The sequence below is a fragment of the Delphinapterus leucas genome, chromosome 19 (assembly GCF_059928025.1).
Source record: "Delphinapterus leucas isolate spDelLeu-1000000601 "Yukka" chromosome 19, BTC_Dleu_Yukka2, whole genome shotgun sequence".
Taxonomy (NCBI): domain Eukaryota; kingdom Metazoa; phylum Chordata; class Mammalia; order Artiodactyla; family Monodontidae; genus Delphinapterus; species Delphinapterus leucas.
This window is the reverse complement of record NC_143147.1, coordinates 28,450,792-28,476,094: the sequence shown is the minus strand read 5'-3', so window position 1 is coordinate 28,476,094 and position 25,303 is coordinate 28,450,792. Positions and strand designations below refer to the sequence as shown.

Below are 25,303 nucleotides of genomic sequence, written 5' to 3'. Positions count from 1 at the left end.
GAGGGCGGGCGTGACCCAGCGAACCCTTCGGCGCTTGGCGCCCCGCCCAAGATCCGGCCCGTCGCTCACAGGGACGTGGCCCCGGAGGCTTCAGGGCCCGGGGCCCGCGGTCCCTTGGGCATCGCCCCTGTCCGCCCACGCGGCGCTAGGCGCCTCCCGGCCGCAGCCCGGGCCGGCCCTCCTGCCCGACAGCAGCTGGCCCGAAGCCACTGGGAGCCACCATCGTGTCGCCACGGCCCCTCAGCCCCGGCGAGGCCACCCTTGCCCGCACACCACCCGCCGAGCTCAGGAGCCCGCCCCTGGCGGCTGGCAGGCCCGGGGAAGCGGCCCCTGCCCTCGATCCCGCTCCCGCACCCGGCCGCGGCGGCGACACGGCGGGGGGCGGGGCTTTTGCCGGAGGGAGCTGTGGAGGGACACACCCACCGGCACACAGGTGGCGGCCCCGGGGCGGGGCGCCGGTGGGGGCGGCCAGGTGCAGGTCGAGGGGCTCGCTGGCCGAAGGGACGGCAACCGGGCCCGCGGCGGAGCCTGGGTCCGGGCCAGGCACCCCGGGGGCGTCTGGGGTGCGGCTGCCTTCCAGGGCCGCCTTCTGGCCGCCTGGCGGGCCGGGCCGGCGGGGAGCGCCCCCTCCGGCGCGCGCGCCGTGGTGGGAGAGGCCTGAGGAGGCGGGGCCTGCAGCGGGGCCCCGGCGCCGGCGGAGCCGGCGGCCACCGCCCGCGGGCGAGTTAAAGGAGAAGGCGGAGCGGGAGGCAAAAAGCCTACAGCACCCGGTATTCCCAGGCGGTCTCCCATCCAAGTACTAACCAGGCCCGACCCTGCTTAGCTTCCGAGATCAGACGAGATCGGGCGCGTTCAGGGTGGTATGGCCGTAGACGGGGGCGGGGACGGCGGGCTGCCTCTTGAGGCCCACTTTCGCTGGCGCTTGCGCCTCACCGCCAGCCTGGCGGTCAGCCCGCCCCGGCAGGACCCCGTCGCCCGCCCAGGAAGGGGGAACGGAGGTCTCGGGTACCGGGCGGTGGCGGAGGCGGAGGGTTTGGCCACCCCCTCCCAGCCGAGGGCGGGCGTGACCCAGCGAACACTTCGGCGCTTGGCGCCCCGCCAAGATCCCGCCCGTCGCTCACAGGGACGTGGCCCCGGAGGCTTCAGGGCCCGGGGCCCGCGGTCCCTTGGGCATCGCCCCTGCCCGCTCACGCGGCGCTAGGCGCCGCCCGGCCGCAGCCCGGGCCGGCCCTCCTGCCCGACAGCAGCTGGCCCGAAGCCACTGGGAGCCACCATCGTGTCGCCACGGCCCCTCAGCCCCGGCGAGGCCACCCTTGCCCGCACACCACCCGCCGAGCTCAGGAGCCCGCCCCTGGGGCCGGCAGGCCCGGGGAAGCGGCCCCTGCTCTGGATCCCGCTCCCGCACCCGGCCGCGGCGGCGACACGGCGGGGGCGGGGCTTTTGCCGGAGGGAGCTGTGGAGGGACACACCCACCGGCACACAGGTGGCGGCCCCGGGGCGGGGCGCCGGTGGGGGCGGCCAGGTGCAGGTCGACGGGCTCGCTGGCCGAAGGCACGGCAACCGGGCCCGCGGCGGAGCCTGGGTCCGGGCCAGGCACCCCGGGGGCATCTGGGGTGCGGCTGCCTTCCAGGGCCGCCTTCTGGCCGCCTGGCGGGCCGGACCGGCGGGGAGCGCCCCCTCCGGCGCGCGCGCCGTGGTGCGAGGGGCCTGAGGAGGCGGGGCCTGCAGCGGAGCCCCGGCGCGGGCGGAGCCGGCGGCCACCGCCCGCGGGCGAGTTCAAGGAGAAGGCGGAGCGGGAGGCAAAAAGCCTACAGCACCCGGTATTCCCAGGCGGTCTCCCATCCAAGTACTAACCAGGCCCGACCCTGCTTAGCTTCCGAGATCAGACGAGATCGGGCGCGTTCAGGGTGGTATGGCCGTAGACGGGACGGGGACGGCGGGCTGCCTCTTGAGGCCCACTTTCGCTGGCGCTTGCGCCTCACCGCCAGCCTGGCGGTCAGCCCGCCCCGGCAGGACCCCGTCGCCCGCCCAGGCAGGGGGAACGGAGGTCTCGGGTACCGGGCGGTGGCGGAGGCGGAGGGTTTGGCCACCCCCTCCCAGCGGAGGGCGGGCGTGACCCAGCGAACCCTTCGGCGCTTGGCGCCCCGCCCAAGATCCGGCCCGTCGCTCACAGGGACGTGGCCCCGGAGGCTTCAGGGCCCGGGGCCCGCGGTCCCTTGGGCATCGCCCCTGTCCGCCCACGCGGCGCTAGGCGCCGCCCGGCCGCAGCCCGGGCCGGCCCTCCTGCCCGACAGCAGCTGGCCCGAAGCCACTGGGAGCCACCATCGTGTCGCCACGGCCCCTCAGCCCCGGCGAGGCCACCCTTGCCCGCACACCACCCGCCGGGCTCAGTAGCCCGCCCCTGGCGGACGGCAGGCCAGGGGAAGCGGCCCCTGCCCTCGATCCCGCTCCCGCACCCGGCCGCGGCGGCGACACGGCGGGGGGCGGGGCTTTTGCCGGAGGGAGCTGTGGAGGGACACACCCACCGGCACACAGGTGGCGGCCCCGGGGCGGGTCGCCGGTGGTGGCGGCCAGGTGCAGGTCGAGGGGCTCGCTGGCGGAAGGCACGGCAATCGGGCCCGCGGCGGAGCCTGGGTCTGGGCCAGGCACCCCGGGGGCGTCTGGGGTGCGGCTGCCTTCCAGGGCCGCCTTCTGGCCGCCTGGCGGGCCGGGCTGGCGGGGAGCGCCCCCTCCGGCGCGCGCGCCGTGGTGGGAGGGGCCTGAGGAGGCGGGGCCTGCAGCGGGACCCGGGCGCGGGCGGAGCCGGCGGCCACCGCCAGCGGGCGAGTTAAAGGAGAAGGCGGAGCGGGAGGCAAAAACCCTACAGCACCCGGTATTCCCAGGCGGTCTCCCATCCAAGTACTAACCAGGCCCGACCCTGCTTAGCTTCCGAGATCAGACGAGATCGGGCGCGTTCAGGGTGGTATGGCCGTAGACGGGGGCGGGGACGGCGGGCTGCCTCTTGAGGCCCACTTTCGCTGGCGCTTGCGCCTCACCGCCAGCCTGGCGGTCAGCCCGCCCCGGCAGGACCCCGTCGCCCGCCCAGGCAGGGGGAACGGAGGTCTCGGGTACCGGGCGGTGGCGGAGGCGGAGGGTTTGGCCACCCCCTCCCAGCCGAGGGCGGGCGTGACCCAGCGAACCCTTCGGCGCTTGGCGCCCCGCCCAAGATCCGGCCCGTCGCTCACAGGGACGTGGCCCCGGAGGCTTCAGGGCCCGGGGCCCGCGGTCCCTTGGGCATCGCCCCTGCCCGCCCACGCGGCGCTAGGCGCCGCCCATCCGCAGCCCGGGCCGGCCCTCCTGCCCGACAGCAGCTGGCCCGAAGCCACTGGGAGCCACCATCGTGTCGCCACGGCCCCTCAGCCCCGGCGAGGCCACCCTTGCCCGCACACCACCCGCCGAGCTCAGGAGCCCGCCCCTGGCGGCCGGCAGGCCCGGGGAAGCGGCCCCTGCCCTCGATCCCGCTCCCGCACCCGGCCGCGGCGGCGACACGGCGGGGGGCGGGGCTTTTGCCGGAGGGAGCTGTGGAGGGACACACCCACCGGCACACAGGTGGCGGCCCCGGGGCGGGGCGCCGGTGGGGGCGGCCAGGTGCAGGTCGAGGGGCTCGCTGGCCGAAGGGACGGCAACCGGGCCCGCGGCGGAGCCTGGGTCCGGGCCAGGCACCCCGGGGGCGTCTGGGGTGCGGCTGCCTTCCAGGGCCGCCTTCTGGCTGGGCCGGCGGGGAGCGCCCCCTCCGGCGCGCGCGCCGTGGTGGGAGGGGCCTGAGGAGGCGGGGCCTGCAGCGGGGCCCCGGCGCGGGCCGAGCCGGCGGCCACCGCCCGCGGGCGAGTTAAAGGAGAAGGCGGAGCGGGAGGCAAAAAGCCTACAGCACCCGGTATTCCCAGGCGGTCTCCCATCCAAGTACTAACCAGGCCCGACCCTGCTTAGCTTCCGAGATCAGACGAGATCGGGCGCGTTCAGGGTGGTATGGCCGTAGACGGGGGCGGGGACGGCGGGCTGCCTCTTGAGGCCCACTTTCGCTGGCGCTTGCGCCTCACCGCCAGCCTGGCGGTCAGCCCGCCCCGGCAGGACCCCGTCGCCCGCCCAGGCAGGGGGAACGGAGGTCTCGGGTACCGGGCGGTGGCGGAGGCGGAGGGTTTGGCCACCCCCTCCCAGCCGAGGGCGGGCGTGACCCAGCGAACCCTTCCGCGCTTGGCGCCCCGCCCAAGATCCGGCCCGTCGCTCACATGGACGTGGCCCCGGAGGCTTCAGGGCCCGGGGCCCGCGGTCCCTTGGGCATCGCCCCGGCCCGCCCACGCTGCGCTAGGCGCCGCCCAGCCGCAACCCGGGCCGGCCCTCCTGCCCGACAGCAGCTGGCCCGAAGCCACTGGGAGCCACCATCGTGTCGCCACGGCCCCTCAGCCCCGGCGAGGCCACCCTTGCCCGCACACCACCCGCCGAGATCAGGAGCCCGCCCCTGGCGGCCGGCAGGCCCGGGGAAGCGGCCCCTGCCCTCGATCCCGCTCCCGCACCCGGCAGCGGCGGCGACACGGCGGGGGGCGGGGCTTTTGCCGGAGGGAGCTGTGGAGGGACACACCCACCGGCAAACAGGTGGCGGCCCCGTGGCGGGGCGCCGGTGGGGGCGGCCAGGTGCAGGTCGACGGGCTCGCTGGCCGAAGGGACGGCAACCGGGCCCGCGGCGGAGCCTGGGTCCGGGCCAGGCACCCCGGGGGCGTCTGGGGTGCGGCTGCCTTCCAGGGCCGCCTTCTGGCCGCCTGGCGGGCCGGGCCGGCGGGGAGCGCCCCCTCCGGCGCGCGCGCCGTGGTGGGAGGGGCCTGAGGAGGCGGGGCCTGCAGCGGGGCCCCGGCGCGGGCGGAGCCGGCGGCCACCGCCCGCGGGCGAGTTAAAGGAGAAGGCGGAGCGGGAGGCAAAATGCCTACAGCACCCGGTATTCCCAGGCGGTCTCCCATCCAAGTACTAACCAGGCCCGACCCTGCTTAGCTTCCGAGATCAGACGAGATCGGGCGCGTTCAGGGTAGTATGGCCGTAGACAGGGGCGGGGACGGCGGGCTGCCTCTTGAGGCCCACTTTCGCTGGCGCTTGCGCCTCACCGCCAGCCTGGCGGTCAGCCCGCCCCGGCAGGACCCCGTCGCCCGCCCAGGCAGGGGGAACGGAGGTCTCGGGTACCGGGCGGTGGCGGAGGCGGAGGGTTTGGCCACCCCCTCCCAGCCGAGGGCGGGCGTGACCCAGCGAACCCTTCGGCGCTTGGCGCCCCGCCCAAGATCCGGCCCGTCGCTCACAGGGACGTGGCCCCGGAGGCTTCAGGGCCCGGGGCCCGCGGTCCCTTGGGCATCGCCCCTGCCCGCCCACGCGGCGCTAGGCGCCGCCCATCCGCAGCCCGGTCCGGCCCTCCTGCCCGACAGCAGCTGGCCCGAAGCCACTGGGAGCCACCATCGTGTCGCCACGGCCCCTCAGCCCCGGCGAGGCCACCCTTGCCCGCACACCACCCGCCGAGCTCAGGAGCCCGCCCCTGGCGGCCGGCAGGCCCCTGGGAAGCGGCCCCTGCCCTGGATCCCGCTCCCGCACCCGGCCGCGGCGGCGACACGGCGGGGGGCGGGGCTTTTGCCGGAGGGAGCTGTGGAGGGACACACCCACCGGCACAAAGGTGGCGGCCCCGGGGCGGGGCGCCGGTGGGGGCGGCCAGGTGCAGGTCGAGGGGCTCGCTGGCCGAAGGGACGGCAACCGGGCCCGCGGCGGAGCCTGGGTCCGGGCCAGGCACCCCGGGGGCGTCTGGGGTGCGGCTGCCTTCCAGGGCCGCCTTCTGGCCGCCTGGCGGGCCGGGCCGGCGGGGAGCGCCCCCTCCGGCGCGCGCGCCGTGGTGGGAGGGGCCTGAGGAGGCGGGGCCTGCAGCGGGGCCCCGGCGCGGGCGGAGCCGGCGGCCACCGCCCGCGGGCGAGTTAAAGGAGAAGGCGGAGCGGGAGGCAAAAAGCCTACAGCACCCGGTATTCCCAGGCGGTCTCCCATCCAAGTACTAACCAGGCCCGACCCTGCTTAGCTTCCGAGATCAGACGAGATCGGGCGCGTTCAGGGTGGTATGGCCGTAGACGGGGGCGGGGACGGCGGGCTGTCTCTTGAGGCCCACTTTCGCTGGCGCTTGCGCCTCACCGCCAGCCTGGCGGTCAGCCCGCCCCGGCAGGACCCCGTCGCCCGCCCAGGCAGGGGGAACGGAGGTCTCGGGTACCGGGCGGTGGCGGAGGCGGAGGGTTTGGCCACCCCCTCCCAGCCGAGGGCGGCGTGACCCAGCGAACCCTTCGGCGCTTGGCGCCCCGCCAAGATCCCGCCCGTCGCTCACAGGGACGTGGCCCCGGAGGCTTCAGTGCCCGGGGCCCGCGGTCCCTTGGGCATCGCCCCTGCCCGCCCACGCGGCGCTAGGCGCCGCCCAGCCGCAGCCCGGGCCGGCCCTCCTGCCCGACAGCAGCTGGCCCGAAGCCACTGGGAGCCACCATCGTATCGCAACGGCCCCTCAGCCCCGGCGAGGCCACCCTTGCCCGCACACCACCCGCCGAGCTCAGGAGCCCGCCCCTGGCGGCCGGCAGGCCCGGGGAACCGGCCCCTGCCCTCGATCCCGCTCCCGCACCCGGCAGCGGCGGCGACACGGCGGGGGCGGGGCTTTTGCCGGAGGGAGCTGTGGAGGGACACACCCACCGGCACACAGGTGGCGGCCCCGGGGCGGGGCGCCGGTGGGGGCGGCCAGGTGCAGGTCGAGGGGCTCGCTGGCCGAAGGGACGGCAACCGGGCCCGCGGCGGAGCCTGGGTCCGGGCCAGGCACCCCGGGGGCGTCTGGGGTGCGGCTGCCTTCCAGGGCCGCCTTCTGGCCGCCTGGCGGGCCGGGCCGGCGGGGAGCGCCCCCTCCGGCGCGCGCGCCGTGGTGGGAGGGGCCTGAGGAGGCGGGGCCTGCAGCGGGGCCCCGGCGCGGGAGGAGCCGGCGGCCACCGCCCGCGGGCGAGTTAAAGGAGAAGGCGGAGCGGGAGGCAAAAACCCTACAGCACCCGGTATTCCCAGGCGGTTTCCCATCCAAGTACTAACCAGGCCCGACCCTGCTTAGCTTCCGAGATCAGACGAGATCGGGCGCGTTCAGGGTGGTATGGCCGTAGACGGGACGGGGACGGCGGGCTGCCTCTTGAGGCCCACTTTCCCTGGCGCTTGCGCCTCACCGCCAGCCTGGCGGTCAGCCCGCCCCGGCAGGACCCCGTCGCCCGCCCAGGCAGGGGGAACGGAGGTCTCGGGTACCGGGCGGTGGCGGAGGCGGAGGGTTTGGCCACCCCCTCCCAGCCGAGGGCGGGCGTGACCCAGCGAACCCTTCGGCGCTTGGCGCCCCGCCCAAGATCCGGCCCGTCGCTCACAGGGACGTGGCCCCGGAGGCTTCAGGGCCCGGGGCCCGCGGTCCCTTGGGCATCGCCACTGCCCGCCCATGCGGCGCTAGGCGCCGCCCAGCCGCAGCCCGGGCCGGCCCTCCTGCCCGACAGCAGCTGGCCCGAAGCCACTGGGAGCCACCATCGTGTCGCCACGGCCCCTCAGCCCCGACGAGGCCACCCTTGCCCGCACACCACCCGCCGAGCTCAGGAGCCCGCCCCTGGCGGCCGGCAGGCCCGGGGAAGCGGCCCCTGCCCTCGATCCCGCTCCCGCACCCGGCCGCGGCGGCGACACGGCAGGGGGCGGGGCTTTTGCCGGAGGGAGCTGTGGAGGGACACACCCACCGGCACACAGGTGGCGGCCCCGGGGCGGGGCGCCGGTGGGGGCGGCCAGGTGCAGGTCGAGGGGCTCGCTGGCCGAAGGGACGGCAACCGGGCCCGCGGCGGAGCCTGGGTCCGGGCCAGGCACCCCGGGGGCGTCTGGGGTGCGGCTGCCTTCCAGGGCCGCCTTCTGGCCGCCTGGCCGCCCGGGCCGGCGGGGAGCGCCCCCTCCGGCGCTCGCGCCGTGGTGGGAGGGGCCTGAGGAGGAGGGGCCTGCAGCGGGGCCCCGGCGCGGGCGGAGCCGGCGGCCACCGCCCGCGGGAGAGTAAAGGAGAAGGCGGAGCGGGAGGCAAAAAGCCTACAGCACCCGGTATTCCCAGGCGTTCTCCCATCCAAGTACTAACCAGGCCCGACCCTGCTTAAGCTTCCGAGATCAGACGAGATCGGGCGCGTTCAGGGTGGTATGGCCGTAGACGGGGGCGGGGACGGCGGGCTGCTTCTTGAGGCCCACTTTCGCTGGCGCTTGCGCCTCACCGCCAGCCTGGCGGTCAGCCCGCCCCGGCTGGACCCCGTCGCCCGCCCAGGCAGGGGGAACGGAGGTCTCGGGTACTGGGCGGTGGCGGAGGCGGAGGGTTTGGCCACCCCCTCCCAGCCGAGGGCGGGCGTGACCCAGCGAACCCTTCGGCGCTTGGCGCCCCGCCCAAGATCCGGCCCGTCGCTCACAGGGACGTGGCCCCGGAGGCTTCAGGGCCCGGGGCCCGCGGTCCCTTGGGCATCGCCCCTGCCCGCCCACGCGGCGCTAGGCGCCGCCCAGCCGCAGCCCGGGCCGTCCCTCCTGCCCGACAGCAGCTGGCCCGAAGCCACTGGGAGCCACCATCGTGTCGCCACGGCCCCTCAGCCCCGGCGAGGCCACCCTTGCCCGCACACCACCCGCCGAGCTCAGGAGCCCGCCCCTGGCGGCCGGCAGGCCCGGGGAAGCGGCCCCTGCCCTCGATCCCGCTCCCGCACCCGGCCGTGGCGGCGACACGGCGGGGGGCGGGGCTTTTGCCGGAGGGAGCTGTGGAGGGACACACCCACCGGCACACAGGTGGCGGCCCCGGGGCGGGGCGCCGGTGGGGGCGGCCAGGTGCAGGTCGAGGAGCTCGCTGGCCGAAGGGACGGCAACCGGGCCCGCGGCGGAGCCTGGGTCCGGGCCAGGCACCCTGGGGGCGTCTGGGGTGCGGCTGCCTTCCAGGGCCGCCTTCTGGCCGCCTGGCGGGCCGGGCCGGCGGGGAGCGCCTCCTCCGGCGCTCGCGCCGTGGTGGGAGGGGCCTGAGGAGGAGGGGCCTGCAGCGGGGCCCCGGCGCGGGCGGAGCCGGCGGCCACCACTCGCGGGCGAGTAAAGGAGAAGGCGGAGCGGGAGGCAAAAAGCCTACAGCACCCGGTATTCCCAGGCGGTCTCCCATCCAAGTACTAACCAGGCCCGACCCTGCTTAAGCTTCCGAGATCAGACGAGATCGGGCGCGTTCAGGGTGGTATGGCCGTAGACGGGGGCGGGGACGGCGGGCTGCCTCTTGAGGCCCACTTTCGCTGGCGCTTGCGCCTCACCGCCAGCCTGGCGGTCAGCCCGCCCCGGCAGGACCCCGTCGCCCGCCCAGGCAGGGGGAACGGAGGTCTCGGGTACCGGGCGGTGGCGGAGGCGTAGGGTTTGGCCACCCCCTCCCAGCTGAGGGCGGGCGTGACCCAGCGAACCCTTCGGCGCTTGGCGCCCCGCCCAAGATCCCGCCCGTCGCTCACAGGGACATGGCCCCGGAGGCTTCAGGGCCCGGGGCACGCGGTCCCTTGGGCATCGCCCCTGCCCGCCCACGCGGCGCTAGGAGCCGCCCAGCCGCAGCCCGGGCCGGCCCTCCTGCCCGACAGCAGCTTGCCCGAAGCCACTGGGAGCAACCATCGTGTCGCCACGGCCCCTCAGCCCCGGCGAGGCCACCCTTGCCCGAACACCACCCGCCGGGCTCAGTAGCCCGCCCCTGGCGGCCGGCAGACCCGGGGAAGCGGCCCCGGCCCTCGATCCCGCTCCCGCACCCGGCCGCGGCGGCGACACGGCGGGGGGCGGGGCTTTTGCCGGAGGGAGCTGTGGAGGGACACACCCACCGGCACACAGGTGGCGGCCCCGGGGCGGGGCGCCAGTGGGGGCGGCCAGGTGCAGGTCGAGGGGCTCGCTGGCCGAAGGCACGGCAACCGGGCCCGCGGCGGAGCCTGGGTCCGGGCCAGGCACCCCGGGGGCGTCTGGGGTGCGGCTGCCTTCCAGGGCCGCCTTCTGGCCGCCTGGCGGGCCGGGACGGCGGGGAGCGCCCCCTCCGGCGCGCGCGCCGTGGTGGGAGGGGCCTGAGGAGGCGGGGCTTGCAGCGGGGCCCCGGCGCGGGCGGAGCCGGCGGCCACCGCCCGCGGGCGAGTTAAAGGAGAAGGCGGAGCGGGAGGCAAAAAGCCTACAGCACCCGGTATTCCCAGGCGGTCTCCCATCCAAGTACTAACCAGGCCCGACCCTGCTTAGCTTCCGAGATCAGACGAGATCGGGCGCGTTCAGGGTGGTATGGCCGTACACGGGGGCGGGGACGGCGGGCTGCCTCTTGAGGCCCACTTTCGCTGGCGCTTGCGCCTCACCGCCAGCCTGGCGGTCAGCCCGCCCCGGCAGGACCCCGTCGCCCGCCCAGGCAGGGGGAACGGAGGTCTCGGGTACCGGGCGGTGGCGGAGGCGGAGGGTTTGGCCACCCCCTCCCAGCCGAGGGCGGGCGTGACCCAGCGAACACTTCGGCGCTTGGCGCCCCGCCAAGATCCCGCCCGTCGCTCACAGGGACGTGGCCCCGGAGGCTTCAGGGCCCGGGGCCCGCGGTCCCTTGGGCATCGCCCCTGCCCGCCCACGCGGCGCTAGGCGCCGCCCGGCCGCAGCCCGGGCCGGCCCTCCTGCCCGACAGCAGCTGGCCCGAAGCCACTGGGAGCCACCATCGTGTCGCCACGGCCCCTCAGCCCCGGCGAGGCCACCCTTGCCCGCACACCACCCGCCGAGCTCAGGAACCCGCCCCTGGCGGCCGGCAGGCCCGGGGAAGCGGCCCCTGCCCTGGATCCCGCTCCCGCACCCGGCCGCGGCGGCGACACGGCGGGGGGCGGGGCTTTTGCCGGAGGGAGCTGTGGAGGGACACACCCACCGGCACACAGGTGGCGGCCCCGGGGCGGGGCGCCGGTGGGGGCGGCCAGGTGCAGGTCGAGGGGCTCGCTGGCCGAAGGGACGGCAACCGGGCCCGCGGCGGAGCCTGGGTCCGGGCCAGGCACCCCGGGGGCGTCTGGGGTGCGGCTGCCTTCCAGGGCCGCCTTCTGGCCGCCTGGCGGGCCGGGCCGGCGGGGAGCGCCCCCTCTGGCGCGCGCGCCGTGGTGCGAGGGCCCTGAGGAGGCGGGGCCTGCAGCGGAGCCCCGGCGCGGGCGGAGCCGGCGGCCAGCGCCCGCGGGCGAGTTCAAGGAGAAGGCGGAGCGGGAGGCAAAAAGCCTACAGCACCCGGTATTCACAGGCGGTCTCCCATCCAAGTACTAACCAGGCCCGACCCTGCTTAGCTTCCGAGATCAGACGAGATCGGGCGCGTTCAGGGTGGTATGGCCGTAGACGGGACGGGGACGGCGGGCTGCCTCTTGAGGCCCACTTTCGCTGGCGCTTGCGCCTCACCGCCAGCCTGGCGGTCAGCCCGCCCCGGCAGGACCCCGTCGCCCGCCCAGGCAGGGGGAACGGAGGTCTCGGGTACCGGGCGGTGGCGGAGGCGGAGGGTTTGGCCACCCCCTCCCAGCCGAGGGCGGGCGTGACCCAGCGAACCCTTCGGCGCTTGGCGCCCCGCCCAAGATCCGGCCCGTCGCTCACAGGGACGTGGCCCCGGAGGCTTCAGGGCCCGGGGCCCGCGGTCCCTTGGGCATCGCCCCTGCCCGACCACGCGGCGCTAGGCGCCGCCCGGCCGCATCCCGGGCCGGCCCTCCTGCCCGACAGCAGCTGGCCCGAAGCCACTGGGAGCCACCATCGTGTCGCCACGGCCCCACAGCCCCGGCGAGGCCACCCTTGCCCGCACACCACCCGCCGAGCTCAGGAGCCCGCCCCTGGCGGCCGGCAGGCCCGGGGAAGCGGCCCCTGCCCTCGATCCCGCTCCCGCACCCGGCCGCGGCGGCGACACGGCGGGGGCGGGGCTTTTGCCGGAGGGAGCTGTGGAGGGACACACCCACCGGCACACAGGTGGCGGCCCCGGGGCGGGGCGCCGGAGGGGGCGGCCAGGTGCAGGTCGACGGGCTCGCTGGCCGAAGGCACGGCACCCGGGCCCGCGGCGGAGCCTGGGTCCGGGCCAGGCACCCCGGGGGCGTCTGGGGTGCGGCTGCCTTCCAGGGCCGCCTTCTGGCCCCCTGGCGGGCCAGGCCGGCGGGGAGCGCCCCCTCCGGCGCGCGCGCCGTGGTGGGAGGGGCCTGAGGAGGCGGGGCCTGCAGCGGGGCCCCGGCGCGGGCGGAGCCGGCGGCCACCGCCCGCGGGCGAGTTAAAGGAGAAGGCGGAGCGGGAGGCAAAAAGCCTACAGCACCCCGTATTCCCAGGCGGTCTCCCATCCAAGTACTAACCAGGCCCGACCCTGCTTAGCTTCCGAGATCAGACGAGATCGGGCGCGTTCAGGGTGGTATGGCCGTAGACGGGACGGGGACGGCGGGCTGCCTCTTGAGGCCCACTTTCGCTGGCGCTTGCGCCTCACCGCCAGCCTGGCGGTCAGCCCGCCCCGGCAGGACCCCGTCGCCCGCCCAGGCAGGGGGAACGGAGGTCTCGGGTACCGGGCGGTGGCGGAGGCGGAGGATTTGGCCACCCCCTCCCAGCCGAGGGCGGGCGTGACCCAGCGAACCCTTCGGCGCTTGGCGCCCCGCCCAAGATCCGGCCCGTCGCTCACAGGGACGTGGCCCCGTAGGCTTCAGGGCCCGGGGCCCGCGGTCCCTTGGGCATCGCCCCTGACCGCCCACGCGGCGCTAGGCGCCGCCCGGCCGCAGCCCGGGCCGGCCCTCCTGCCCGACAGCAGCTGGCCCGAAGCCACTGGGAGCCACCATCGTGTCGCCACGGCCCCTCAGCCCCGGCGAGGCCACCCTTGCCCGAACACCACCCGCCGAGCTCAGGAGCCCGCCCCTGGCGGCCGGCAGGCCCGGGGAAGCGGCCCCTGCCCTCGATCCCGCTCCCGCACCCGGCCGCGGCGGCGACACGGCGGGGGCGGGGCTTTTGCCGGAGGGAGCTGTGGAGGGACACACCCACCGGCACACAGGTGGCGGCCCCGGGGCGGGGCGCCGGTGGGGGCGGCCAGGTGCAGGTCGAGGGGCTCGCTGGCCGAAGGGACGGCAACCGGGCCCGCGGCGGAGCCTGGGTCCGGGCCAGGCACCCCGGGGGCGTCTGGGGTGCGGCTGCCTTCCAGGGCCGCCTTCTGGCCGCCTGGCGGGCCGGGCCGGCGGGGAGCGCCCCCTCCGGCGCGCGCGCCGTGGTGGGAGGGGCCTGAGGAGGCGGGGCCTGCAGCGGGGCCCCGGCGCGGGCGGAGCCGGCGGCCACCACCCGCGGGCGAGTTAAAGGAGAAGGCGGAGCGGGAGGCAAAATGCCTACAGCACCCGGTATTCCCAGGCGGTCTCCCATCCAAGTACTAACCAGACCCGACCCTGCTTAAGCTTCCGAGATCAGACGAGATCGGGCGCGTTCAGGGTGGTATGGCCGTAGACGGGGGCGGGGACGGCGGGCTGCCTCTTGAGGCCCACTTTCGCTGGCGCTTGCGCCTCACCGCCAGCCTGGCGGTCAGCCCGCCCCGGCAGGACCCCGTCGCCCGCCCAGGCAGGGGGAACGGAGGTCTCGGGTACCGGGCGGTGGCGGAGGCGGAGGGTTTGGCCACCCCCTCCCAGCCGAGGGCGGGCGTGACCCAGCGAACCCTTCGGCGCTTGGCGCCCCGCCCAAGATCCGGCCCGTCGCTCACAGGGACGTGGCCCCGGAGGCTTCAGGGCCCGGGGCCCGCGGTCCCTTGGGCATCGCCCCTGCCAGACCACGCGGCGCTAGGCGCCGCCCGGCCGCATCCCGGGCCGGCCCTCCTGCCCGACAGCAGCTGGCCCGAAGCCACTGGGAGCCACCATCGTGTCGCCACGGCCCCTCAGCCCCGGCGAGGCCACCCTTGCCCGCACACCACCCGCCGAGCTCAGGAGCCCGCCCCTGGCGGCCGGCAGGCCCGGGGAAGCGGCCCCTGCCCTCGATCCCGCTCCCGCGCACGGCCGCGGCGGCGACACGGCGGGGGCGGGGATTTTGCCGGAGGGAGCTGTGGAGGGACACACCCACCGGAACACAGGTGGCGGCCCCGGGGCGGGGCGCCGGTGGGGGCGGCCAGGTGCAGGTCGACGGGCTCGCTGGCCGAAGGCACGGCAACCGGGCCCGCGGCGGAGCCTGGGTCCGGGCCAGGCACCCCGGGGGCGTCTGGGGTGCGGCTGCCTTCCAGGGCCGACTTCTGGCCCCCTGGCGGGCCGGGCCGGCGGGGAGCGCCCCCTCCGGCGCGCGCGCCGTGGTGGGAGGGGCCTGAGGAGGCGGGGCCTGCAGCGGGGCCCCGGCGCGGGCGGAGCCGGCGGCCCCCGCCCGCGGGCGAGTTAAAGGAGAAGGCGGAGCGGGAGGCAAAAAGCCTACAGCACCCGGTATTCCCAGGCGGTCTCCCATCCAAGTACTAACCAGGCCCGACCCTGCTTAAGCTTCCGAGATCAGACGAGATCGGGCGCGTTCAGGGTGGTATGGCCGTAGACGGGGGCGGGGACGGCGGGCTGCCTCTTGAGGCCCACTTTCGCTGGCGCTTGCGCCTCACCGCCAGCCTGGCGGTCAGCCCGCCCCGGCAGGACCCCGTCGCCCGCCCAGGCAGGGGGAACGGAGGTCTTGGGTACCGGGCGGTGGCGGAGGCGGAGGGTTTGGCCACCCCCCCCAGCCGAGGGCGGGCGTGACCCAGCGAACCCTTCGGCGCTTGGTGTCCCGCCCAAGATCCCGCCCGTCGCTCACAGGGACGTGGCCCCGGAGGCTTCAGGGCCCGGGGCCCGCGGTCCCTTGGGCATCGCCCCTGCCCGCCCACGCGGCGCTAGGCGCCGCCCAGCCGCAGCCCGGGCCGGCCCTCCTGCCCGACAGCAGCTGGCCCGAAGCCACTGGGAGCCACCATCGTGTCGCCACGGCCCCTCAGCCCCGGCGAGGCCACCCTTGCCCGCACACCACCCGCCGGGCTCAGTAGCCCGCCCCTGGCGGCCGGCAGGCCCAGGGAAGCGGCCCCGGCCCTCGATCCCGATCCCGCACCCGGCCGCGGCGGCGACACGGCGGGCGGCGGGGCTTTTCCCGGAGGGAGCTGTGGAGGGACACACCCACCGGCACACAGGTGGCGGCCCCGGGGCGGGGCGCCGGTGGGGGCGGCCAGGTGCAGGTCGAGGGGCTCGCTGGCCGAAGGGACGGCAACCGGGCCCGCGGCGGAGCCTGGGTCCGGGCCAGGCACCCCGGGGGCATCTGGGGTGCGGCTGCCTTCCAGGGCCGCCTTCTGGCCGCCTGGCGGGCCGGGCCGGCGGGGAGCGCCCCCTCCGGCACGCGCGCCGTGGTGGGAGGGGCCTGAGGAGGCGGGGCCTGCAGCGGGGCCCCGGCGCGGGCGGAGCCGGCGGCCACCACCCGCGGGCGAGTTAAAGGAGAAGGCGGAGCGGGAGGCAAAAACCCTACAGCACCCGGTATTCCCAGGCGGTCTCCCATCCAAGTACTAACCAGACCCGACCCTGCTTAAGCTTCCGAGATCAGACGAGATCGGGCGCGTTCAGGGTGGTATGGCCGTAGACGGGGGCGGGGACGGCGGGCTGCCTCTTGAGGCCCACTTTCGCTGGCGCTTGCGCCTCACCGCCAGCCTGGCGGTCAGCCCGCCCCGGCAGGACCCCGTCGCCCGCCCAGGCAGGGGGAACGGAGGTCTCGGGTCCCGGGCGGTGGCGGAGGCGGAGGGTTTGGCCACCCCCTCCCAGCCGAGGGCGGGCGTGACCCAGCGAACCCTTCGGCGCTTGGCGCCCCGCCCAAGATCCCGCCCGTCGCTCACAGGGACGTGGCCCCGGAGGCTTCAGGGCCCGGGGCCCGCGGTCCCTTGGGCATCGCCCCTGCCCGCCCACGCGGCGCTAGGCGCCGCCCAGCCGCAGCCCGGGCCGGCCCTCCTGCCCGACAGCAGCTGGCCCGAAGCCACTGGGAGCCACCATCGTGTCGCCACGGCCCCTCAGCCCCGGCGAGGCCACCCTTGCCCGCACACCACCCGCCGGGCTCAGGAGCCCGCCCCTGGCGGCCGGCAGGCCCGGGGAAGCGGCCCCGGCCCTCGATCCCGCTCCCGCACCCGGGCGCGGCGGCGACACTGCGGGCGGCGGGGCTTTTCCCGGAGGGAGCTGTGGAGGGACACACCCACCGGCACACAGGTGGCGGCCCCGGGGCGGGGCGCCGGTGGGGGCGGCCAGGTGCAGGTCGAGGGGCTCGCTGGCCGAAGGGACGGCAACCGGGCCCGCGGCGGAGCCTGGGTCCGGGCCAGGCACCCCGGGGGCGTCTGGGGTGCGGCTGCCTTCCAGGGCCGCCTTCTGGCCGCCTGGCGGGCCGGGCCGGCGGGGAGCGCCCCCTCCGGCGCGCGCGCCGTGGTGGGAGGGGCCTGAGGAGGCGGGGCCTGCAGCGGGGCCCCGGCGCGGGCGGAGCCGGCGGCCACCACCCGCGGGCGAGTTAAAGGAGAAGGCGGAGCGGGAGGCAAAAAGCCTACAGCACCCGGTATTCCCAGGCGGTCTCCCATCCAAGTACTAACCAGGCCCGACATTGCTTAGCTTCCGAGATCAGACGAGATCGGGCGCGTTCAGGGTGGTTGGCCGTAGACGGGGGCGGGGACGGCGGGCTGCCTCTTGAGGCCCACTTTCGCTGGCGCTAGCGCCTCACCGCCAGCCTGGCGGTCAGCCCGCCCCGGCAGGACCCCGTCGCCCGCCCAGGCAGGGGGAACGGAGGTCTCGGGTACCGGGCGGTGGCGGAGGCGGAGGGTTTGGCCACCCCCTCCCAGCCGAGGGCGGGCGTGACCCAGCGAACCCTTCGGCGCTTGGCGCCCCGCCCAAGATCCGGCCCGTCGCTCACAGGGACGTGGCCCCGGAGGCTTCAGGGCCCGGGGCCCGCGGTCCCTTGGGCATCGCCCCTGCCCGCCCACGCGGCGCTAGGCGCCGCCCAGCCGCAGCCCGGGCCGGCCCTCCTGCCCGACAGCAGCTGGCCCGAAGCCACTGGGAGCCACCATCGTGTCGCCACGGCCCCTCAGCCCCGGCGAGGCCACCCTTGCCCGCACACCACCCGACGAGCTCAGGAGCCCGCCCCTGGCGGCCGGCAGGCCCGGGGAATCGGCCCCTGCCCTCGATCCCGCTCCCGCACCTGGCCGCGGCGGCGACACGGCGGGGGGCGGGGCTTTTGCCGGAGGGAGCTGTGGAGGGACACACCCACCGGCACACAGGTGGCGGCCCCGGGGCGGGGCGCCGGAGGGGGCGGCCAGGTGCAGGTCGAGGGGCTCGCTGGCCGAAGTGACGGCAACCGGGCCCGCGGCGGAGCCTGGGTCCGGGCCAGGCACCCTGGGGGCGTCTGGGGTGCGGCTGCCTTCCAGGGCCGCCTTCTGGCCGCCTGGCGGGCCGGGCCGGCGGGGAGCGCCCCCTCCGGCGCGTGCGCCGTGGTGGGAGGGGCCTGAGGAGGAGGGGCCTGCAGCGGGGCCCCGGCGCGGGCGGAGCCGGCGGCCACCGCCCGCGGGCGAGTAAAGGAGAAGGCGGAGCGGGAGGCAAAAAGCCTACAGCACCCGGTATTCCCAGGCGGTCTCCCATCCAAGTACTAACCAGGCCCGACCCTGCTTAAGCTTCCGAGATCAGACGAGATCGGGCGCGTTCAGGGTGGTATGGCCGTAGACGGGGGCGGGGACGGCGGGCTGCCTCTTGAGGCCCACTTTCGCTGGCGCTTGCGCCTCACCGCCAGCCTGGCGGTCAGCCCGCCCCGGCAGGACCCCGTCGCCCGCCCAGGCAGGGGGAACGGAGGTCTCGGGTACCGGGCGGTGGCGGAGGCGGAGGGTTTGGCCACCCCCTCCCAGCCGAGGGCGGGCGTGACCCAGCGAACCCTTCGGCGCTTGGCGCCCCGCCAAGATCCCGCCCGTCGCTCACAGGGACGTGGCCCCGGAGGCTTCAGGGCCCGGGGCCCACGGTCCCTTGGGCATCGCCCCTGCCCGCCCACGCGGCGCTAGGCGCCGCCCGGCCGCAGCCCGGGCCGGCCCTCCTGCCCGACAGCAGCTGGCCCGAAGCCACTGGGAGCCACCATCGTGTCGCCACGGCCCCTCAGCCCCGGCGAGGCCACCCTTGCCCGCACACCACCCGCCGAGCTCAGGAGCCCGCCCCTGGCGGCCGGCAGGCCCGGGGAAGCGGCCCCTGCCCTCGATCCCGCTCCCGCACACGGCCGCGGCGGCGACACGGCGGGGGGCGGGGCTTTTGCCGGAGGGAGCTGTGGAGGGACACACCCACCGGCACACAGGTGGCGGCCCCGGGGCGGGGCGCCGGTGGGGGCGGCCAGGTGCAGGTCGAGGGGCTCGCTGGCCGAAGGGACGGCAACCGGGCCCGCGGCGGAGCCTGGGTCCGGGCCAGGCACCCCGGGGGCGTCTGGGGTGCGGCTGCCTTCCAGGGCCGCCTTCTGGCCGCCTGGCGTGCCGGGCCGGCGGGGAGCGCCCCCTCCGGCGCGCGCGCCGTGGTGGGAGGGGCCTGAGGAGGCGGGGCCTGCAGCGGGGCCCCGGCGCGGGCGGAGCCGGCGGCCACCACCCGCGGGCGAGTTAAAGGAGAAGGCGGAGCGGGAGGCAAAAAGCCTACAGCACCCGGTATTCCCAGGCGGTCTCCCATCCAAGTACTAACCAGGCCCGACCCTGCTTAGCTTCCGAGATCAGACGAGATCGGGCGCGTCCAGGGTGGTATGGCCGTAGACGGGGGCGGGGACGGCGGGCTGCCTCTTGAGGCCCACTTTCGCTGGCGCTTGCGCCTCACCGCCAGCCTGGCGGTCAGCCCGCCCCGGCAGGACCCCGTCGCCCGCCCAGGCAGGGGGAACGGAGGTCTCGGGTACCGGGCGGTGGCGGAGGCGGAGGGTTTGGCCACCCCCTCCCAGCCGAGGGCGGGCGTGACCCAGCGAACCCTTCGGCGCTTGGCGCCCCGCCCAAGATCCGGCCCGTCGCTCACAGGGACGTGGCCCCGGAGGCTTCAGGGCCCGGGGCCCGCGGTGCCTTGGGCATCGCCCCTGCCCGCCCACGCGGCGCTAGGCGCCGCCCAGCCGCAGCCCGGGCCGGCCCTCCTGCCCGACAGCAGCTGGCCCGAAGCCACTGGGAGCCACCATCGTGTCGCCACGGCCCCTCAGCCCCGGCGAGGCCACCCTTGCCCGCACACCACCCGCCGAGCTCAGGAGCCCGCCCCTGGCGGCCGGCAGGCCCGGGGAAGCGGCCCCTGCCCTCGATCCCGCTCCCGCACCCGGCCGCGGCGGCGACACGGCGGGGGGCGGGGCTTTTGCCGGAGGGAGCTGTGGAGGGACACACCCACCGGCACACAGGTGGCGGCCCCGGGGCGGGGCGCCGGTGGGGGCGGCCAGGTGCAGGTCGAGGGGCTCGCTGGCCGAAGGGACGGCAACCGGGCCCGCGGCGGAGCCTGGGTCCGGGCCAGGCACCCCGGGGGCGTCTGGGGTGCGGCTGCCTTCCAGGGCCGCCTTCTGGTCGCCTGGCGGGCCGGGCCGGCGGGGAGCGCCCCCTCCGGCGCGCGCGCCGTGGTGGGAGGGGCCTGAGGAGGCGGGGCCTGCAGCGGGGCCCCGGCGTGGGCGGAGCCGGCGGCCACCGCCCGCGGGCGATTTAAAGGAGAAGGCGGAGCGGGAGGCAAAAAGCCTACAGCACCCGGTATTCCCAGGCGGTCTCCCACCCAAGTACTAACCAGGCCCGACCCTGCTTAGCTTCCGAGATCAGACGAGATCGGGCGCGTTCAGGGTGGTATGGCCGTAGACGGGACGGGGACGGCGGGCTGCCCCTTGAGGCCCACTTTCGCTGGCGCTTGCGCCTCACCGCCAGCCTGGCGGTCAGCCCGCCCCGGCAGGACCCCGTCGCCCGCCCAGGCAGGGGGAACGGAGGTCTCGGGTACCGGGCGGTGGCGGAGGCGGAGGGTTTGGCCACCCCCTCCCAGCCGAGGGCGGGCGTGACCCAGCGAACCCTTCGGCGCTTGGCGCCCCGCCCAAGATCCGGCCCGTCGCTCACAGGGACGTGGCCCCGGAGGCTTCAGGGCCCGGGGCTCGCGGTCCCTTGGGCATCGCCCCTGACCGCCCACGCGGCGCTAGGCGCCGCCCAGCCGCAGCCCGGGCCGGCCCTCCTGCCCGACAGCAGCTGGCCCGAAGCCACTGGGAGCCACCATCGTGTCGCCACGGCCCCTCAGCCCCGGCGAGGCCACCCTTGCCCGCACACCACCCGCCGGGATCAGGAGCCCGCCCCTGGCGGCCGGCAGGCCCGGGGAAGCGGCCCCTGCCCTCGATCCCGCTCCCGCACCCGGCCGCGGCGGCGACACGGCGGGGGGCGGGGCTTTTGCCGGAGGGAGCTGTGGAGGGACACACCCACCGGCACACAGGTGGCGGCCCCGGGGCGGGGCGCCGGTGGGGGCGGCCAGGTGCAGGTCGAGGGGCTCGCTGGCCGAAGGGACGGCAACCGGGCCCGCGGCGGAGCCTGGGTCCGGGCCAGGCACCCCGGGGTCGTCTGGGGTGCGGCTGCCTTCCAGGGCCGCCTTCTGGCCGCCTGGCGGGCCGGGCCGGCGGGGAGCGCCCCCTCCGGCGCGCGCGCCGTGGTGGGAGGGGCCTGAGGAGGCGGGGCCTGCAGCGGGGCCCCGGCGCGGGCGGAGCCGGCGGCCACCGCCCGCGGGCGAGTTAAAGGAGAAGGCGGAGCGGGAGGCAAAAAGCCTACAGCACCCGGTATTCCCAGGCGGTCTCCCATCCAAGTACTAACCAGGCCCGACCCTGCTTAGCTTCCGAGATCAGACGAGATCGGGCGCGTTCAGGGTGGTATGGCCGTAGACGGGGGCGGGGACGGCGGGCTGCCTCTTGAGGCCCACTTTCGCTGGCGCTTGCGCCTCATCGCCAGCCTGGCGGTCAGCCCGCCCCGGCAGGACCCCGTCGCCCGCCCAGGCAGGGGGAACGGAGGTCTCGGGTACCGGGCGGTGGCGGAGGCGGAGGGTTTGGCCACCCCCTCCCAGCCGAGGGCGGGCGTGACCCAGCGAACCCTTCGGCGCTTGGCGCCCCGCCCAAGATCCGGCCCGTCGCTCACAGGGACGTGGCCCCGGAGGCTTCAGGGCCCGGGGCCCGCGGTCCCTTGGGCATCGCCCCTGCCCGCCCACGCGGCGCTAGGCGCCGCCCAGCCGCAGCCCGGGCCGGCCCTCCTGCCCGACAGCAGCTGGCCCGAAGCCACTGGGAGCCACCATCGTGTCGCCACGGCCCCTCAGCCCCGGCGAGGCCACCCTTGCCCGCACACCACCCGCCGGGATCAGGAGCCCGCCCCTGGCGGCCGGCAGGCCCGGGGAAGCGGCCCCTGCCCTCGATCCCGCTCCCGCACCCGGCCGCGGCGGCGACACGGCGGGGGGCGGGGCTTTTGCCGGAGGGAGCTGTGGAGGGACACACCCACCGGCACACAGGTGGCGGCCCCGGGGCGGGGCGCCGGTGGGGGCGGCCAGGTGCAGGTCGAGGGGCTCGCTGGCCGAAGGGACGGCAACCGGGCCCGCGGCGGAGCCTGGGTCCGGGCCAGGCACCCCGGGGTCGTCTGGGGTGCGGCTGCCTTCCAGGGCCGCCTTCTGGCCGCCTGGCGGGCCGGGCCGGCGGGGAGCGCCCCCTCCGGCGCGCGCGCCGTGGTGGGAGGGGCCTGAGGAGGCGGGGCCTGCAGCGGGGCCCCGGCGCGGGCGGAGCCGGCGGCCACCGCCCGCGGGCGAGTTCAAGGAGAAGGCGGAGCGGGAGGCAAAAAGCCTACAGCACCCGGTATTCCCAGGCGGTCTCCCATCCAAGTACTAACCAGGCCCGACCCTGCTTAGCTTCCGAGATCAGACGAGATCGGGCGCGTTCAGGGTGGTATGGCCGTAGACGGGGGCGGGGACGGCGGGCTGCCTCTTGAGGCCCACTTTCGCTGGCGCTTGTGCCTCATCGCCAGCCTGGCGGTCAGCCCGCCCCGGCAGGACCCCGTCGCCCGCCCAGGCAGGGGGAACGGAGGTCTCGGGTACCGGGCGGTGGCGGAGGCGGAGGGTTTGGCCACCCCCTCCCAGCCGAGGGCGGGCGTGACCCAGCGAACCCTTCGGCGCTTGGCGCCCCGCCCAAGATCCGGCCCGTCGCTCACAGGGACGTGGCCCCGGAGGCTTCAGGGCCCGGGGCCCGCGGTCCCTTGGGCATCGCCCCTGCCCGCCCACGCGGCGCTAGGCGCCGCCCAGCCGCAGCCCGGGCCGGCCCTCCTGCCCGACAGCAGCTGGCCCGAAGCCACTGGGAGCCACCATCGTGTCGCCACGGCCCCTCAGCCCCGGCGAGGCCACCCTTGCCCACACACCACCCGCCGAGCTCAGGAGCCCGCCCCTGGCGGCCGGCAGGCCCGGGGAAGCGGCCCCTGCCCTCGATCCCGCTCCCGCACCCGGCCGCGGCGGCGACACGGCGGGGGCGGGGCTTTTGCCGGAGGGAGCTGTGGAGGGACACACCCACCGGCACACAGGTGGCGGCCCCGGGGCGGGGCGCCGGTGGGGGCGGCCAGGTGCAGGTCGAGGGGCTCGCTGGCCGAAGGGACGGCAACCGGGCCCGCGGCGGAGCCTGGGTCCGGGCCAGGCACCCCGGGGTCGTCTGGGGTGCGGCTGCCTTCCAGGGCCGCCTTCTGGCCGCCTGGCGGGCCGGGCCGGCGGGGAGCGCCCCCTCCGGCGCGCGCGCCGTGGTGGGAGGGGCCTGAGGAGGCGGGGCCTGCAGCGGGGCCCCGGCGCGGGCGGAGCCGGCGGCCACCGCCCGCGGGCGAGTTAAAGGAGAAGGCGGAGCGGGAGGCAAAAAGCCTACAGCACCCGGTATTCCCAGGCGGTCTCCCATCCAAGTACTAACCAGGCCCGACCCTGCTTAGCTTCCGAGATCAGACGAGATCGGGCGCGTTCAGGGTGGTATGGCCGTAGACGGGGGCGGGGACGGCGGGCTGCCTCTTGAGGCCCACTTTCGCTGGCGCTTGCGCCTCACCGCCAGCCTGGCGGTCAGCCCGCCCCGGCAGGACCCCGTCGCCCGCCCAGGCAGGGGGAACGGAGGTCTCGGGTACCGGGCGGTGGCGGAGGCGGAGGGTTTGGCCACCCCCTCCCAGCCGAGGGCGGGCGTGACCCAGCGAACCCTTCGGCGCTTGGCGCCCCGCCCAAGATCCGGCCCGTCGCTCACAGGGACGTGGCCCCGGAGGCTTCAGGGCCCGGGGCCCGCGGTCCCTTGGGCATCGCCCCTGCCCGCCCACGCGGCGCTAGGCGCCGCCCAGCCGCAGCCCGGGCCGGCCCTCCTGCCCGACAGCAGCTGGCCCGAAGCCACTGGGAGCCACCATCGTGTCGCCACGGCCCCTCAGCCCCGGCGAGGCCACCCTTGCCCGCACACCACCCGCCGGGCTCAGGAGCCCGCCCCTGGCGGCCGGCAGGCCCGGGGAAGCGGCCCCTGCCCTCGATCCCGCTCCCGCACCCGGCCGCGGCGGCGACACGGCGGGGGGCGGGGCTTTTGCCGGAGGGGGCTGTGGAGGGACACACCCACCGGCACACAGGTGGCGGCCCCGGGGCGGGGCGCCGGTGGGGGCGGCCAGGTGCAGGTCGAGGGGCTCGCTGGCCGAAGGGACGGCAACCGGGCCCGCGGCGGAGCCTGGGTCCGGGCCAGGCACCCCGGGGGCGTCTGGGGTGCGGCTGCCTTCCAGGGCCGCCTTCTGGTCGCCTGGCGGGCCGGGCCGGCGGGGAGCGCCCCCTCCGGCGCGCGCGCCGTGGTGGGAGGGGCCTGAGGAGGCGGGGCCTGCAGCGGGGCCCCGGCGCGGGCGGAGCCGGCGGCCACCGCCCGCGGGCGAGTTAAAGGAGAAGGCGGAGCGGGAGGCAAAAAGCCTACAGCACCCGGTATTCCCAGGCGGTCTCCCATCCAAGTACTAACCAGGCCCGACCCTGCTTAGCTTCCGAGATCAGACGAGATCGGGCGCGTTCAGGGTGGTATGGCCGTAGACGGGGGCGGGGACGGCGGGCTGCCTCGTGAGGCCCACTTTCGCTGGCGCTTGCGCCTCACCGCCAGCCTGGCGGTCAGCCCGCCCCGGCAGGACCCCGTCGCCCGCCCAGGCAGGGGGAACGGAGGTCTCGGGTACCGGGCGGTGGCGGAGGCGGAGGGTTTGGCCACCCCCTCCCAGCCGAGGTCGGGCGTGACCCAGCGAACCCTTCGGCGCTTGGCGCCCCGCCCAAGATCCGGCCCGTCGCTCACAGGGACGTGGCCCCGGAGGCTTCAGGGCCCGGGGCCCGCGGTGCCTTGGGCATCGCCCCTGCCCGCCCACGCGGCGCTAGGCGCCGCCCAGCCGCAGCCCGGGCCGGCCCTCCTGCCCGACAGCAGCTGGCCCGAAGCCACTGGGAGCCACCATCGTGTCGCCACGGCCCCTCAGCCCCGGCGAGGCCACCCTTGCCCGCACACCACCCGCCGAGCTCAGGAGCCCGCCCCTGGCGGCCGGCAGGCCCGGGGAAGCGGCCCCTGCCCTCGATCCCGCTCCCGCACCCGGCCGCGGCGGCGACACGGCGGGGGGCGGGGCTTTTGCCGGAGGGAGCTGTGGAGGGACACACCCACCGGCACACAGGTGGCGGCCCCGGGGCGGGGCGCCGGTGGGGGCGGCCAGGTGCAGGTCGAGGGGCTCGCTGGCCGAAGGGACGGCAACCGGGCCCGCGGCGGAGCCTGGGTCCGGGCCAGGCACCCCGGGGTCGTCTGGGGTGCGGCTGCCTTCCAGGGCCGCCTTCTGGCCGCCTGGCGGGCCGGGCCGGCGGGGAGCGCCCCCTCCGGCGCGCGCGCCGTGGTGGGAGGGGCCTGAGGAGGCGGGGCCTGCAGCGGGGCCCCGGCGCGGGCGGAGCCGGCGGCCACCGCCCGCGGGCGAGTTAAAGGAGAAGGCGGAGCGGGAGGCAAAAAGCCTACAACACCCGGTATTCCCAGGCGGTCTCCCATCCAAGTACTAACCAGGCCCGACCCTGCTTAGCTTCCGAGATCAGACGAGATCGGGCGCGTTCAGGGTGGTATGGCCGTACACGGGGGCGGGGACGGCGGGCTGCCTCTTGAGGCCCACTTTCGCTGGCGCTTGCGCCTCACCGCCAGCCTGGCGGTCAGCCCGCCCCGGCAGGACCCCTTCGCCCGCCCAGGCAGGGGGAACGGAGGTCTCGGGTACCGGGCGTTGGCGGAGGCGGAGGGTTTGGCCACCCCCTCCCAGCCGAGGGCGGGCGTGACCCAGCGAACCCTTCGGCGCTTGGCGCCCCGCCCAAGATCCGGC

The 25,303-nt window shown here is 77.0% G+C and overlaps 22 non-coding genes and 2 pseudogenes across 22 annotated transcripts; all 24 read right to left on the bottom strand.

The window, feature by feature from the left end:
• Window positions 1-755: 755 nt before the first annotated feature.
• On the bottom strand, window positions 756-874 carry LOC149745156 (5S ribosomal RNA). Its single transcript, XR_016390619.1, has one exon. It is a non-coding gene; the product is annotated as a 5S ribosomal RNA (ribosomal RNA).
• Window positions 875-1,805: 931 nt separating this feature from the next.
• Window positions 1,806-1,924, bottom strand: LOC149745155 (5S ribosomal RNA). The gene has a single exon (XR_016390618.1). It is a non-coding gene; the product is annotated as a 5S ribosomal RNA (ribosomal RNA).
• A 933-nt stretch (window positions 1,925-2,857) lies between these two features.
• Window positions 2,858-2,976, bottom strand: LOC149745154 (5S ribosomal RNA). The gene has a single exon (XR_016389992.1). It is a non-coding gene; the product is annotated as a 5S ribosomal RNA (ribosomal RNA).
• Window positions 2,977-3,898: 922 nt separating this feature from the next.
• LOC149745153 (5S ribosomal RNA) lies at window positions 3,899-4,017 on the bottom strand. Its single transcript, XR_016390616.1, has one exon. It is a non-coding gene; the product is annotated as a 5S ribosomal RNA (ribosomal RNA).
• A 934-nt stretch (window positions 4,018-4,951) lies between these two features.
• On the bottom strand, window positions 4,952-5,070 carry LOC149745152 (5S ribosomal RNA). Its single transcript, XR_016389959.1, has one exon. It is a non-coding gene; the product is annotated as a 5S ribosomal RNA (ribosomal RNA).
• Window positions 5,071-6,005: 935 nt separating this feature from the next.
• On the bottom strand, window positions 6,006-6,124 carry LOC149745151 (5S ribosomal RNA). Its single transcript, XR_016390615.1, has one exon. It is a non-coding gene; the product is annotated as a 5S ribosomal RNA (ribosomal RNA).
• A 931-nt stretch (window positions 6,125-7,055) lies between these two features.
• LOC149745150 (5S ribosomal RNA) lies at window positions 7,056-7,174 on the bottom strand. Its single transcript, XR_016390145.1, has one exon. It is a non-coding gene; the product is annotated as a 5S ribosomal RNA (ribosomal RNA).
• Window positions 7,175-8,106: 932 nt separating this feature from the next.
• LOC149745149 (5S ribosomal RNA) lies at window positions 8,107-8,226 on the bottom strand. Its single transcript, XR_016390420.1, has one exon. It is a non-coding gene; the product is annotated as a 5S ribosomal RNA (ribosomal RNA).
• A 933-nt stretch (window positions 8,227-9,159) lies between these two features.
• On the bottom strand, window positions 9,160-9,279 carry LOC149745148 (5S ribosomal RNA). Its single transcript, XR_016390292.1, has one exon. It is a non-coding gene; the product is annotated as a 5S ribosomal RNA (ribosomal RNA).
• A 934-nt stretch (window positions 9,280-10,213) lies between these two features.
• LOC149745147 (5S ribosomal RNA) lies at window positions 10,214-10,332 on the bottom strand. Its single transcript, XR_016390085.1, has one exon. It is a non-coding gene; the product is annotated as a 5S ribosomal RNA (ribosomal RNA).
• A 933-nt stretch (window positions 10,333-11,265) lies between these two features.
• Window positions 11,266-11,384, bottom strand: LOC149745146 (5S ribosomal RNA). The gene has a single exon (XR_016389694.1). It is a non-coding gene; the product is annotated as a 5S ribosomal RNA (ribosomal RNA).
• Window positions 11,385-12,316: 932 nt separating this feature from the next.
• Window positions 12,317-12,435, bottom strand: LOC149745145 (5S ribosomal RNA). Its single transcript, XR_016390109.1, has one exon. It is a non-coding gene; the product is annotated as a 5S ribosomal RNA (ribosomal RNA).
• Window positions 12,436-13,367: 932 nt separating this feature from the next.
• Window positions 13,368-13,487, bottom strand: LOC149745144 (5S ribosomal RNA). Its single transcript, XR_016390397.1, has one exon. It is a non-coding gene; the product is annotated as a 5S ribosomal RNA (ribosomal RNA).
• Window positions 13,488-14,420: 933 nt separating this feature from the next.
• On the bottom strand, window positions 14,421-14,540 carry LOC149745143 (5S ribosomal RNA). The gene has a single exon (XR_016390291.1). It is a non-coding gene; the product is annotated as a 5S ribosomal RNA (ribosomal RNA).
• Window positions 14,541-15,473: 933 nt separating this feature from the next.
• LOC149745142 (5S ribosomal RNA) lies at window positions 15,474-15,593 on the bottom strand (annotated as a pseudogene).
• A 934-nt stretch (window positions 15,594-16,527) lies between these two features.
• Window positions 16,528-16,645, bottom strand: LOC149745141 (5S ribosomal RNA; annotated as a pseudogene).
• Window positions 16,646-17,578: 933 nt separating this feature from the next.
• LOC149745140 (5S ribosomal RNA) lies at window positions 17,579-17,698 on the bottom strand. Its single transcript, XR_016390290.1, has one exon. It is a non-coding gene; the product is annotated as a 5S ribosomal RNA (ribosomal RNA).
• A 933-nt stretch (window positions 17,699-18,631) lies between these two features.
• Window positions 18,632-18,750, bottom strand: LOC149745139 (5S ribosomal RNA). The gene has a single exon (XR_016389550.1). It is a non-coding gene; the product is annotated as a 5S ribosomal RNA (ribosomal RNA).
• A 934-nt stretch (window positions 18,751-19,684) lies between these two features.
• On the bottom strand, window positions 19,685-19,803 carry LOC149745138 (5S ribosomal RNA). Its single transcript, XR_016390683.1, has one exon. It is a non-coding gene; the product is annotated as a 5S ribosomal RNA (ribosomal RNA).
• Window positions 19,804-20,736: 933 nt separating this feature from the next.
• On the bottom strand, window positions 20,737-20,855 carry LOC149745137 (5S ribosomal RNA). Its single transcript, XR_016390614.1, has one exon. It is a non-coding gene; the product is annotated as a 5S ribosomal RNA (ribosomal RNA).
• Window positions 20,856-21,789: 934 nt separating this feature from the next.
• LOC149745136 (5S ribosomal RNA) lies at window positions 21,790-21,908 on the bottom strand. The gene has a single exon (XR_016390613.1). It is a non-coding gene; the product is annotated as a 5S ribosomal RNA (ribosomal RNA).
• A 933-nt stretch (window positions 21,909-22,841) lies between these two features.
• LOC149745135 (5S ribosomal RNA) lies at window positions 22,842-22,960 on the bottom strand. The gene has a single exon (XR_016390612.1). It is a non-coding gene; the product is annotated as a 5S ribosomal RNA (ribosomal RNA).
• Window positions 22,961-23,894: 934 nt separating this feature from the next.
• Window positions 23,895-24,013, bottom strand: LOC149745134 (5S ribosomal RNA). Its single transcript, XR_016390611.1, has one exon. It is a non-coding gene; the product is annotated as a 5S ribosomal RNA (ribosomal RNA).
• A 934-nt stretch (window positions 24,014-24,947) lies between these two features.
• On the bottom strand, window positions 24,948-25,066 carry LOC149745133 (5S ribosomal RNA). The gene has a single exon (XR_016390245.1). It is a non-coding gene; the product is annotated as a 5S ribosomal RNA (ribosomal RNA).
• Between the last annotated feature and the right edge of the window lie 237 nt (window positions 25,067-25,303).